We start from the raw sequence: 11618 nt of genomic DNA, 5'->3' as shown, positions 1-11618 counted from the left end.
CCATTCGTCCCACCACAGAAGTTGGTCAACCCCCTCCTCCCAAACTCCCAAATTGTTCGCCCCCCCCCGCCACCCCTTCCTCGTCTTGAGGAGAAAAGCGGGGGGGGGGGGGGATGTTTTGACGCTCCGCTTGGCACTAGGTCCAACAGTGAGAAAGCGAGTTCGAGAGACGCACGCGCGAGGCTGGGCCCCCATCGTACCGACACCAGGCGAGGAGTCATCAAAGAGCACCAGTGATGCTCACCGCCGTCCTCTCCCCTCCCCCGCCGTTTTCTTTCTGTCTCTCTTTCACCCCCTGTCTCTTCCCCTCTCTCTCTCTTTCTTTCTTACACTTTTTTTGTGCTGTTTTGTCATCGCCCACAGGCATCTTACGGATATTTCAAACATGGACTGTCTCGCGACCTACAGGAATTAATTGTGGTGATAATTTTTGTTGTTGCAAAGAAAGGTTAACTCTCTATCGAAGATTTCACTAACACCTGCTGGTGTGGACTGAGATGGGACATAATTTCAAGTTTCTTTCTGTTGAATTGATAATCACTTAATCCCTGGACAGCTCATATATATATATATATATTCTGTCAGATATTGTGTACTATTGTGGATAACATATGTAACAAATACGTGAGATAAATTTAATCAATAAAGTAAGTACCTCTTTTATGTCAAAGATTTTTAAAGACATATTTAAATACATTTTTTAGAAGTAAGGATCTCTACACACTATGAAAGAGAAACGGGATAACAGATCTACTGAATAAAATTGAAGCAAAATTTTTTTTAAAAAATATAAATACATCAAAAAGAAGTTCTGGAAAGGAGATTTTAAAAAATGATAAACTTACTTACTCACTAAAGTGTATATCTAATAGTTAAGTAGTTTACATCTGAGAGTACAATATCAATTTTCAACTCAGGAAGGAGACGCAGAGTTAATATTTTTGAGACCTAACTTATAACTAAACGCTGATGTATACTATTTTAAAATTTAAAAAAAAACAAAGTGTGCCCCCTCCCCTCGGACAGTTCAACTTACCCATGACGTTTCACACGAGATGAAATCTAAATAAAAACAGAAATAGAAGCGATTGTATATTCCGTGACTGTATGTTGTTACATAGAGCGCACTGCAGTTTACATAGTACTAAAAATTGGTTTACTGCTTAGGTTTGTAAAACATGCATAATTTGGTTTTTCCTTTCGGAGAACAACGGCGTTGTATGCATTAGATGCAGGTGGAAACAGGGTTTGTGTTGTCATGTAAAATACTGCGATCTTCTATAATCATCGGAATCAAAGACAATGCAGTTAAATGCGCAAATATTTTTCGTAATGCCTATGCCTCTGGAAGACCGTAATTAGCCGTGGCACTAATAAACAAAATGTTCACAGTATAAGAAATCGGATTTCCTCTAGTGCGTGTTGTACTACATAAGAGCCAGCGTAGCAAGAACTTTAAAAAAAAATGTTTAGTAATTTAATACGTATGTGCATACAAAATGTTTGATAATAAAAACATAAGTGTAGGCTTTTAGTGGACTACCAAAAAAAAAAAAAGCTTTTGCATCTATTTAAATCACGATGGTTGCCTGGTTCGCTTAGTATGCGCTCTGGACTGTCGTCTAGATGTTCCCATAACCTGCACATCTAAAGGAACATGCACAACGTGTAAAACACGCAAATAAACGAAGAACCTTTACGTCTAATCGAGTTGTGCTTTAGAGAAGGCAGTGAGTGAAAATGAACTGTTTTGTTCACCCATTTTTTTTTTATGTTTAAACATAAATGTCTATAATATGAAAATTAAAATACATTTTAGAAAAATTTTGTTTTTGTAAGACCGTAAATAAATGCTGCATTTATTTGAAGCATTATAGGGGAGGCAATAAAATCTGTTTTAATAGCGCGTATCGTTTTGATATCAGATATCTAAACGTGACAGACAGATGGACAGACAGGGCGAAAACAATGTCGCCCTTCTCTATGTAAGTGTTAAAAAGTAAAATTCAAAGTTTTCAAAAGAAAAAATAATATCACAACATAAACTCATTTCTCTTACAATCAAAAGTTATTATTTAAAAGTAATAAAAGGGGAAGGTTGGGAGGGGTGGTCCTGGGCCTTCCAATATAAACAATAATGTCTTCTTTGTATCTGATTCTCAATGGAAATAACAGGGTTAATACATGTTTCTTTTTTTTTTTTTCAAAAATGAAATTGCTAACTGTTCTGAAAGCGACCTTTTATTCAATAATTGTTCAAGCAAAACATTTACGTTCAATGTAAGAGAATTATACATTCCAATAAACAGCATCAACTAATGTCATAAATCAAAAACAATATATGAACTTATATCCTTTTTTTTGCATCCATTAGACGATATATTTAACACGTAGAGATAGCTAAGTTATAAAACAAAGAACCATTTATTAATATTTCATTTGAACTGAAAATCATCAATTATAAAACAGAGATCAATGTCCAATTAGTTTTTTTTTTTATTTTAACCCCGAAATTGTATTTCATAATGTATAAACAGCCTCAGCGGATTAACCTATTAGAAATATTAAATTATTTATTTGAATCTTTAAACGTAAGAATTCAGAAAATCAGATAAAGTCACAGATAAATAAAACAAAACCATGCTTAATCTGAGACAGACATTTCAAGTCTGATTGCGTATCTGTCCAGGTCCTAGGATGAAATGCTGTTTGCGACAAAAGAAACCCTAAAACTGATCGTGTTGACCACGATGCCTGGGACGCATGCTCATTAGATTCTCACAACCCCATGTGGTGTCGAGTTAACCCTCTTCATATTTCTGGCACTAGGCTTACCGTAATGTTTGTGCTACTGAAATTTCACTAATAATTGTGTTGCTAAGCTTTCATTAATGATTGTGTTGCAGAGCTTACCCTAATGATTGTGAACTTAGCTTAAGCTAATGATTGTAGTGCTGATTTTCCCTCTAAAAATTGTAATATTAATTTCTTCACCTTTGATTTGGGCGATGAGCTTACGTTACTGATTGTAATAGTGAACTTACTCTAAAGATTGTGGTGCGGAACTTAAACCCATAATTATGGCGCTGAGTTTACCCCCAATGATTGTGGAGCAGATCTTAGAGTTTGATTTTGAATAGATGCGGCTAGGTAAGCCTAATTCTCCATAGTGTTGTATTTAGAGATAGTCTCAGCAGTAGACCTAACCTATTTAGAGATAGTCTCAGCAGTAGACCTAAGCGCTGGAACCAAACCATCGGTCTCTCTACCTTCAGACTTACTTCCTGCTCAGCTAATTTGTTAGTATCTTGTCATTGGACCATAATCAATTGCTTTAAGTGGCACACCCCTCCCCCATGTACAATTTGTAAGCGTCTGGATTTACTCTCAAGGAGAAAGATAGAAACAGGGAGGAACGAGAGCTGGAATGAAAGAGAGAGAGAGAGAGAGAGAGGAGAGAGAGAGAGAGAGTAAGAACGGAAGTAACGAAGTCCAACACATGGATCAGTTGAGTGAGCGGCCATATGAATAATTGGATAACAATAATTGCGCCTGATTCAGAAAGGTTTATTCTAATAAATCTTAGATTGTGATGAATCATCAATGATGCCAATAACTGATTTGATCATTTCGAAGTATGGGATAAAAGGAGAAAACTCAAGATAATTATGCGATAGTTGTAAATGGGAAGAATCGATTTACAACTGTGATTTTATAACGAGGCGAGTCTAAACTTTGTCCTATGTCACGTATGGAATTACTTCTAAAGTTGATTTTTTTTTTGTATTTCTCATATTTTTATTTATTTTTATTTTTGTGCTTATACTAACTTATAGCTAAATGACGTTACTTATTTCAGAATACATCCATTCAAAGGGAGAATAAAATTGTGTAATCTCGGATATTGCATAGTGCATCCTACAGTATACAGGACCAGCATGACGTACCGGCTACGCCCGTTGATTGGTTCCGTGGATTTATATTGTTTATTTAGAGTTGAAACCTCCCTCCTTTGATTTTTCCTTGAACTCCCAAGACAACGATCCCCACATTTTCTATCATACAGTCTACAGCCCATGAATTCTAGTTTCCGTTACGTTGAATATAAACGACCCGCTTCATAATGCCCTCCTCACAGACACATACTTTAGGCGCTGGAATATTAGAGTATTCTCTCTCTCTCTCTCTCTTTGCCCCCCCCCCCCGGCCCCCAAAACGTTGTACATAACAATCTCTGACTATTCATCCCAACAGGTCCAGACTGGGATGGGATCATAGTGCACGAGAAAGCTACAAGCTTTAAATTGCACTAAATCGAAAAAATTGATTGACATTCTTCTAATCACACAAATTCATTCTTTATAGTCTAGATCTATTACAAATTTAATTACATGACTGATCCAAACTAATTGATACAACTTCGCTTAATATAATATTTAAAAAAAAAAATTTCTTGTTCATTATTATCATTTTTTTTTTTTAGTTGTTTTTTTTTTCTGTTGTTTTTCGTATCGTAAAAGTTTATCGCATAGACTTTTACCCGTAAATTATCGTTTAAGTCTTTAGTTCCCTCATCTCCTAGTCTGTTGGAAAAGACTGATATAGAGTGAGTGAGAAAGAATATATATAGAGAGAGAGAAAGGGAAGAAGTACTAGAGACAAGCTACATTTCTGTACAAAATTATAACATGCTATAACATCACAAAGTAGATGTCCTTTAAATTAAGTTTATTATAAAATGAGAGTTCGGTATAACCGTGATTGTTTTACATGTTTCGAATGTTCATGAAGATTCGGTTATTACAAGAGGGCGAGGGCAGATGTGGGCAGCATTCGAACCCGGGACCATCAAGACTAACGAACGACTGTCCAGAGCGTATGCCACACGACTTGGCAGCTAGCGACCCAGCAACAAGATAGTGACCCAGCAACAAGATAGTGACCCTACCTCATCCCGGTGTCAGTTAAACTTACGTTTCATTCCCAGAACAAACGACTGCCTTTGCCTGGTCGTGCGGTATGCGCACTGGACTGTCTGTCGACCGTCTCGATGTCCCGGGTTCATACCGTGTCCGCTGCCATCTTCCCGAAGGTTTGTACTAGGAAGTAGAGTATCTTCAACTCTAAAGGAACATCTGAAACATGTCAATCATTTTACAAATATTCCTTCACCTGTCCCTCAGTCTGTTGAACCATTGGGGCAACACACATGATCTGTCGACTGACTTTCTTCATTCCTTTTTTCTTGACTAGAATCTTTCAACGAGAGACCATTCTATGATGTTGTCTTCCCATCGCTTTCTCTGTTAGCCTGGAATGTTATTACAGTAGTTTTATTGTTTGTTTCGTTTTGTTTAATGATTGTTTTATAAACAGTGAAACTAGATCAATTTGAATTGAAGAACAAAGCAAACTGTGAACACAAAGGCCCATTACAACAACAAGAACAGCTGAAAAGTCCAATACAAAGAAGAAACTGGTGCACGCGGGTGTCTACCTTCTGTTATAATGAAGAACATCACTTCAAAAGTTTTATCTTAATATTACCATTGTTATTCTATTGCTTAGTGGAAATAGCAATACACGTCTTTATTATTTTTTTTTTTTGTAACATTAGTGTTCTAAGGGAGATAATCAACGCGTGTTTTAATAATATCATTCTTAACTGGTGTGTCCTGTTTGGTATAGTTGCATGAACAATTCTATAAAATATGAAGTTACCAAGTAATAATATAATAATTTCATAAAACTAAACTTTATATTATTATTAGCAACCTCAACGTCGCTATACGGCACCTCCCAAACCCATATACAAGTGCTAAATAAGGATTCTATTTGAAGAACAAGCATTTTACAAAGAAAGCAAAGTACTAGAATATACTCCCTATTTACACACTTGAATACTATTTGGATTTCACGGTGCTAAAAATAGTGCATATTAATTTATTATATTCCGTATTGTTTAACCGGATACACCAAAAATAACGTGCTCTTCTTGGATTAGCCTCCATTTTTATTAAAACCCTCAATAAAAAGCAAAATTAAAAAGAGAGTTTGTGTTTCACACAAACTCGGGCCACTGAGGGGTCCACGGGTAATCTGTTTGCTAAACAAAAAGGAATGTGTCAATAGTTTCTGCAGAAATATCAGAAGCTCTGAGCTAGTTTACAAAACTATTAACAATGACAAGCCTACCTCCTTTCATAGAACACAGCCGTATGGGGGAACAAGGGTGGTACCAAAGTAGTGGTTTTGTTTGGTCGGCTGATAGTGCTAGTACTATGACATTGTTGATATTCGCAAGTATTCAATGACCTGATTGTTATGAAGATTTGGTTCAGTGTGAGCCTGGCCTTACTTGAATGACCATCTAATTGATAGTTTACCTACGAACAAGGGGGTTGGACAGAGACAGATCGTTATAGAGATATTGGTCTAAACTGACCACAGGTTGCAACGTCGCAGGTCAGTGGTCATGCCTTCTATAAAAATTGGTCTCGGGGGTTATTGAATGACTAGTTTGTCCCTCATGACATCTGGAAATGGTCTTTCAATTATATCAATTGTCTATACGTGCATAATGTCACAGCTAAGCATCAACATTAAAAATACATTTGTACTGAATTTTTTAAAAATGCGTACAGTTATTTGTATACAATATACATTTTTTCTCTTTTTTTTCAAACAGAAATAAATAAAATCCCTAAAATTATTTGTAGCGCTTATAATACTAAATGCACTATTTAGCGATGTATACTTTTGATAACATTTTTGAGAGATAGGAAAACTGTATGCTTAAATGTTCTAAAAATATACCGAATAATCATCTCATTAGACAGCCTTCGCCTCTATCTTTTTTTTTTATTTTAATAGTAAACAATTATTAATATGGTGTAGTTTAATTTGTATAAAGGTGGAACAAATATTTATTTTAAAACCAAAATGGTTTCAGAACATAGCCGTTGCATGTAAGCTTTGCTAGCTCTACAATATCATAAAATCGGATTTTAATATCTAGTTTTGAGATCTATACATGACTAACGCACGGACAGTCAGACTACACGAAAACTAATAGCGGCTTTTCCCTTTTCGGGTGTCCCTAAAAAAATTCATTCTCTGATTTCATAGAGATAGAATAGAAATAACTTTCTTCCATTCAATATGGCGCTTCGTTTCCTCTGTTGGCGAGCGTAAAATTAAATTCCCTCATGTGTAACTGGGTTTATTCCTGGGTTTATTTCTAAGTTTTTCTCTCCTTTCTTTTTGTCCTCTGGCTATTTGCTAACTGTTCGTTCTGGCGAAGTTCAGAGAAAGGATGGTTGGCAAAACTAAAACAATCACCAGGGCAACCAGTGTGTGTGTGACTGACACTTGAAGCTATTTTTATGTGCGGATTTTTTGATGTTTTGGGGCCTTGTAAGTCAAGGCGCTAAGAAAGATTTATTGTGATACGTTGGAAACCTTGCAGTTTCTACAGTATGCAGTCGGACTTGTCATTTTTCTCTTACCTATTATGTATCCCAGGTGTGTTGTCTCTGATGTATTGAGCAAATAGTGTCTTCAGCTTTTTGGTGTACATAGACTCTGATGTACATGAGCCTCTGGCGTATTGAGCCTCTGGCGTAGCGATACCGTCTGGTTCTGTTGTAGTGATACCGTCTGGTTCTGTTGTAGTGATACCGTCTGGTTCTGTTGTAGTGATACTTTCTGGTTCTGTTGTAGTGATACTTTCTGGTTCTGTTGTAGTGATACTTTCTGGTTCTGTTGTAGTGATACTTTCTGGCGGAGGAAATTCCAGCTACCCGTCGCCTCAGCGTGGCCCTCCGGTGGAAACATCCAGAGGTGGATCTGGACAGGCTAAGAACGAGTAGCGAACCAGGCCTTCTAGCAGGTCTCCCTGGGCGCGGGCACGTTGCCCTGCCTCATCTTGGCGCCCGCGTGGAAACGGCCATTTGAGGAAGTGGCTAGGCTAAATGGGTAGCAACACAGGACTCCCGTGGAGAGTCCACTCATTGCACGGGCGGGGTTGTAATAAAGTCCCCACAAACCTGTCACCAATCCATGCGCTGTTCCTCAAAGTGACCGTTACATAAATGGCGAGTCCCGCACAGTTAGCTTGGTACATTGAAGGAAAATGGCAGAAGATCCCGGTGCATTCTCGGCATTCGGCCGTGTATCTAGCCCACGTGTCGGGGGTCAAACTCATCGGTCAACAGCAATGCTTTACATAGGCATTGTCTAGGGTCTCTCCCAAACAGAACTGTGTGTTCACACAGGTTTTTTTTTTTTTACTGTTTGGCGTCCAAGCAGGTTTTTTTTTTTTTCAAATTTAGGGCTCGAAGAGCCTTCGGCTCAGCCCTGCGACATTAACATTGGTCTCCCTGGGTGAGCTTTTGTTTTTTTTATCTCACTCGGGGTGGGGATGGAACAAGTAACCTGCAACCTAGTCCAAAAAGTCCGCCACGCCGTTCCACAAAGGGGGTCGTCATCAGAGACCCGTGGCTGGAGTGGTGGCCCTTGCACGGAACAGTGGCGGTTACAGTATAGGAATATGAGACAAGCTCCCCGCAGTTAGCGCTGTTCTCGGCCACTTATAGCGAGTGGGCCAGGACCGGGGACGGTGCGCTGTGTACACGGCACGGCCCGGTTTTCCCATTCTGTCAACCGACATGGCCACCTACCGTTGGGTGCCTCAGACAGGACAGGGGTGAAGAGCCCCATGTCCAGGCCTGGTGGTTGGATAAAAGCCTTTCTAACCATCAACGGGATAATGGCGCCTCCGGCGCCGATTCCCTACTGGACTTCATCGAAGGTTCTGTTGTAGTGATACTTTCTGGTTCTGTTGTAGTGATACTTTCTGGTTCTACAACGGAACCAGAAAGTATCTCTACAACAGAACCTGAGATGAACTCCTGATTTTTCAATAGGAGTTCATCTCAGGTTCTGTTGTAGAGATACTTTCTGGTTCCGTCGTAGTGATACTTTCTGGTTCTGTTGTAGAGATACTTTCTGGTTCCGTTGTAGTGATACTTTCTGGTTCTGTTGTAGAGATACTTTCTGGTTCCGTTGTAGTGATACTTTCTGGTTCTGTTGTAGAGATACTTTCTGGTTCCGTTGTAGTGATACTTTCTGGTTCTGTTGTAGTGATACTTTCTGGTTCTGTTGTAGTGATACTTTCTGGTTCTGTTGTAGAGATACTTTCTGGTTCCGTTGAAGTGATACTTTCTGGTTCTGTTGTAGAGATACTTTCTGGTTCCGTTGTAGTGATACTTTCTGGTTCTGTTGTAGAGATACTTTCTGGTTCCGTTGTAGTGATACTTTCTGGTTCTGTTGTAGAGATTCTTTCTGGTTGCGCCATGCTGATAGTTACGTCTTTGTTTGATCTACATTTGGATGTATTGAGACTCTGCTTTATATAGACTCTTGTGCATTGTTTCGCGTTTATCGTTTGTCTGGCATACCTTGAATTAAAAAAAAAACAGTACATAGATCTGAAAGGGGAACTTACTTTTTTTTATCACTTCATCTGATCATAACTTAAAACACCTAAATTATGTTCAATAAATACATTTAATGCTCAAGAGATGTCTGCCCCTGGCCTTCTCTCCATTATCTCTTTTATAAGCTGAATGGTAGATTACATAGAAAGGAGGAATATTTATAAATAGCGAGTATACTTCGGTGCATTCCGGTGTGCAGAATAAAGTATAGATTAACTATCAATTTTAAAAACGTATCAATTTTTTTTTATTTTTTACTTTTACTATTTAGCACTGTAAAATCAAAGTGAAAATTATAATGTAAAAAAGAACATATTAATGTGAATAACTTGTAGTAAAAAATGTCCAATGGTTTCTAGGATTTTTAAGACTAATCATTTCTTAATGAAAACCAAATAACTTTGGACAAAAACATATCCAGGCATATCAGTGCCCGCAGCACAAGTACAAGGGGAATCGAGATATTAGTTGTATTCAAATCAAACCCTGTAACCACGGAAGTAGCTGTGGGACTTAGAGCTGTAACTGCTGTAGCTGCTAATGTCCCTATACAAAAAGGTAAAGAGAAATCTGTCAGTGCGCTAGTTAATCTAACGCACAGTATTGACGAGGTCACGACTGGAGTACAGAGGAGGAGGAGGAGGGGGCAGGTGAACCACGATCAGTCCTGTAAAAGTCATTTAGTCACTAGATGAAAATATTTAAGACTATAACAAATAGTAGCACGTGGGCTGGTGGAATGGGTTCATAGCGGTCAATGCCAGAGGGAGGGGGGGGGAGACAGAAACAGACAAGGAGGGAAACACAAAGAGAGAGAATGTAAGGATAGGAGCAAGAAACAATAGGTTGTAGTAAAGTAAGAAAGAAAGAGAGATGGTGCAATATGTAAAGAGAAAAAGAAATGAAATCTAGGGAGAAAGAGAGATGGTACTATATGTAAAGAGAAAAAGAAATGAAATCTAGGGAGGAAGAGAGATGGTGCTATATGTAAAGAGAAAAAGAAATGGAATCTAGTGAGGAAGAGAGATGGTACTATATGTAAAGAGAAAAAGAAATGAAATCTAGTGAGGAAGAGAGATGGTACTATATGTAAAGAGAAAAAGAAATGAAATCTAGGGAGGAAGAGAGATGGTGCTATATGTAAAGAGAAAAAGAAATGAAATCTAGGGAGAAAGAGAGATGGTACTATATGTAAAGAGAAAAAGAAATGAAATCTAGGGAGGAAGAGAGATGGTGCTATATGTAAAGAGAAAAAGAAATGAAATCTAGGGAGAAAGAGAGATGGTACTATATGTAAAGAGAAAAAGAAATGAAATCTAGGGAGAAAGAGAGATGGTACTATATGTAAAGAGAAAAAGAAATGAAATCTAGGGAGAAAGAGAGATGGTACTATATGTAAAGAGAAAAATAAATGAAATCTAGGGAGGAAGAGAGATGGTGCTATATGTCAAGAGAAAAACAAATGAAATCTAGTGAGGAAGAGAGATGGTGCAATATGTCAAGAGAAAAAGAAATGAAATCTAGGGAGGAAGAGAGATGGTGCTATATGTAAAGAGAAAAAGAAATGAAATCTAGGGAGAAAGAGAGATGGTACTATATGTAAAGAGAAAAAGAAATGAAATCTAGGGAGAAAGAGAGATGGTACAATATGTAAAGAGAAAAAGAAATGAAATCTAGGGAGGAAGAGAGATGGTGCAATATGTCAAGAGAAAAAGAAATGAAATCTAGGGAGAAAGAGAGATGGTACTATATGTAAAGAGAAAAAGAAATGAAATCTAGGGAGGAAGAGAGATGGTGCTATATGTCAAGAGAAAAAGAAATGAAATCTAGGGAGGAAGAGAGATGGTGCAATATGTCAAGAGAAAAAGAAATGAAATCTAGGGAGGAAGAGAGATGGTGCTATATGTAAAGAGAAAAAGAAATGAAATCTAGTGAGGAAGAGAGATGGTGCTATATGTCAAGAGAAAAAGAAATGAAATCTAGTGAGGAAGAGAGATGGTGCTATATGTAAAGAGAAAAAGAAATGAAATCTAGTGAGGAAGAGAGATGGTGCTATATGTCAAGAGAAAAAGATATGAAATCTAGTGAGGAAGAGAGATGGTGCTATATGTAAAGAGA

General features: G+C 37.8%; 1 protein-coding gene across 2 annotated transcripts in view; it reads left to right on the top strand.

Annotated features, from left to right (window-relative positions):
• The first annotated feature begins 249 nt into the window (after positions 1-249).
• Positions 250-11618, top strand: part of LOC106070507 (5-hydroxytryptamine receptor-like) — a 260736-nt gene continuing 249367 nt past the window's right edge. For both annotated transcript variants that reach the window (XM_056032622.1, XM_056032611.1), the window contains exon 1: positions 250-647. The gene's annotated coding sequence lies outside the window, so the exon portion shown is untranslated. The remainder of the gene's footprint in view (positions 648-11618) is intronic.

Source organism: Biomphalaria glabrata, chromosome 1, assembly GCF_947242115.1.
Source record: "Biomphalaria glabrata chromosome 1, xgBioGlab47.1, whole genome shotgun sequence".
NCBI lineage: Eukaryota > Metazoa > Mollusca > Gastropoda > Planorbidae > Biomphalaria > Biomphalaria glabrata.
The sequence above is the reverse complement of the archived record's forward strand: the minus strand, read 5'-3'. Positions and strand labels throughout refer to the sequence as shown.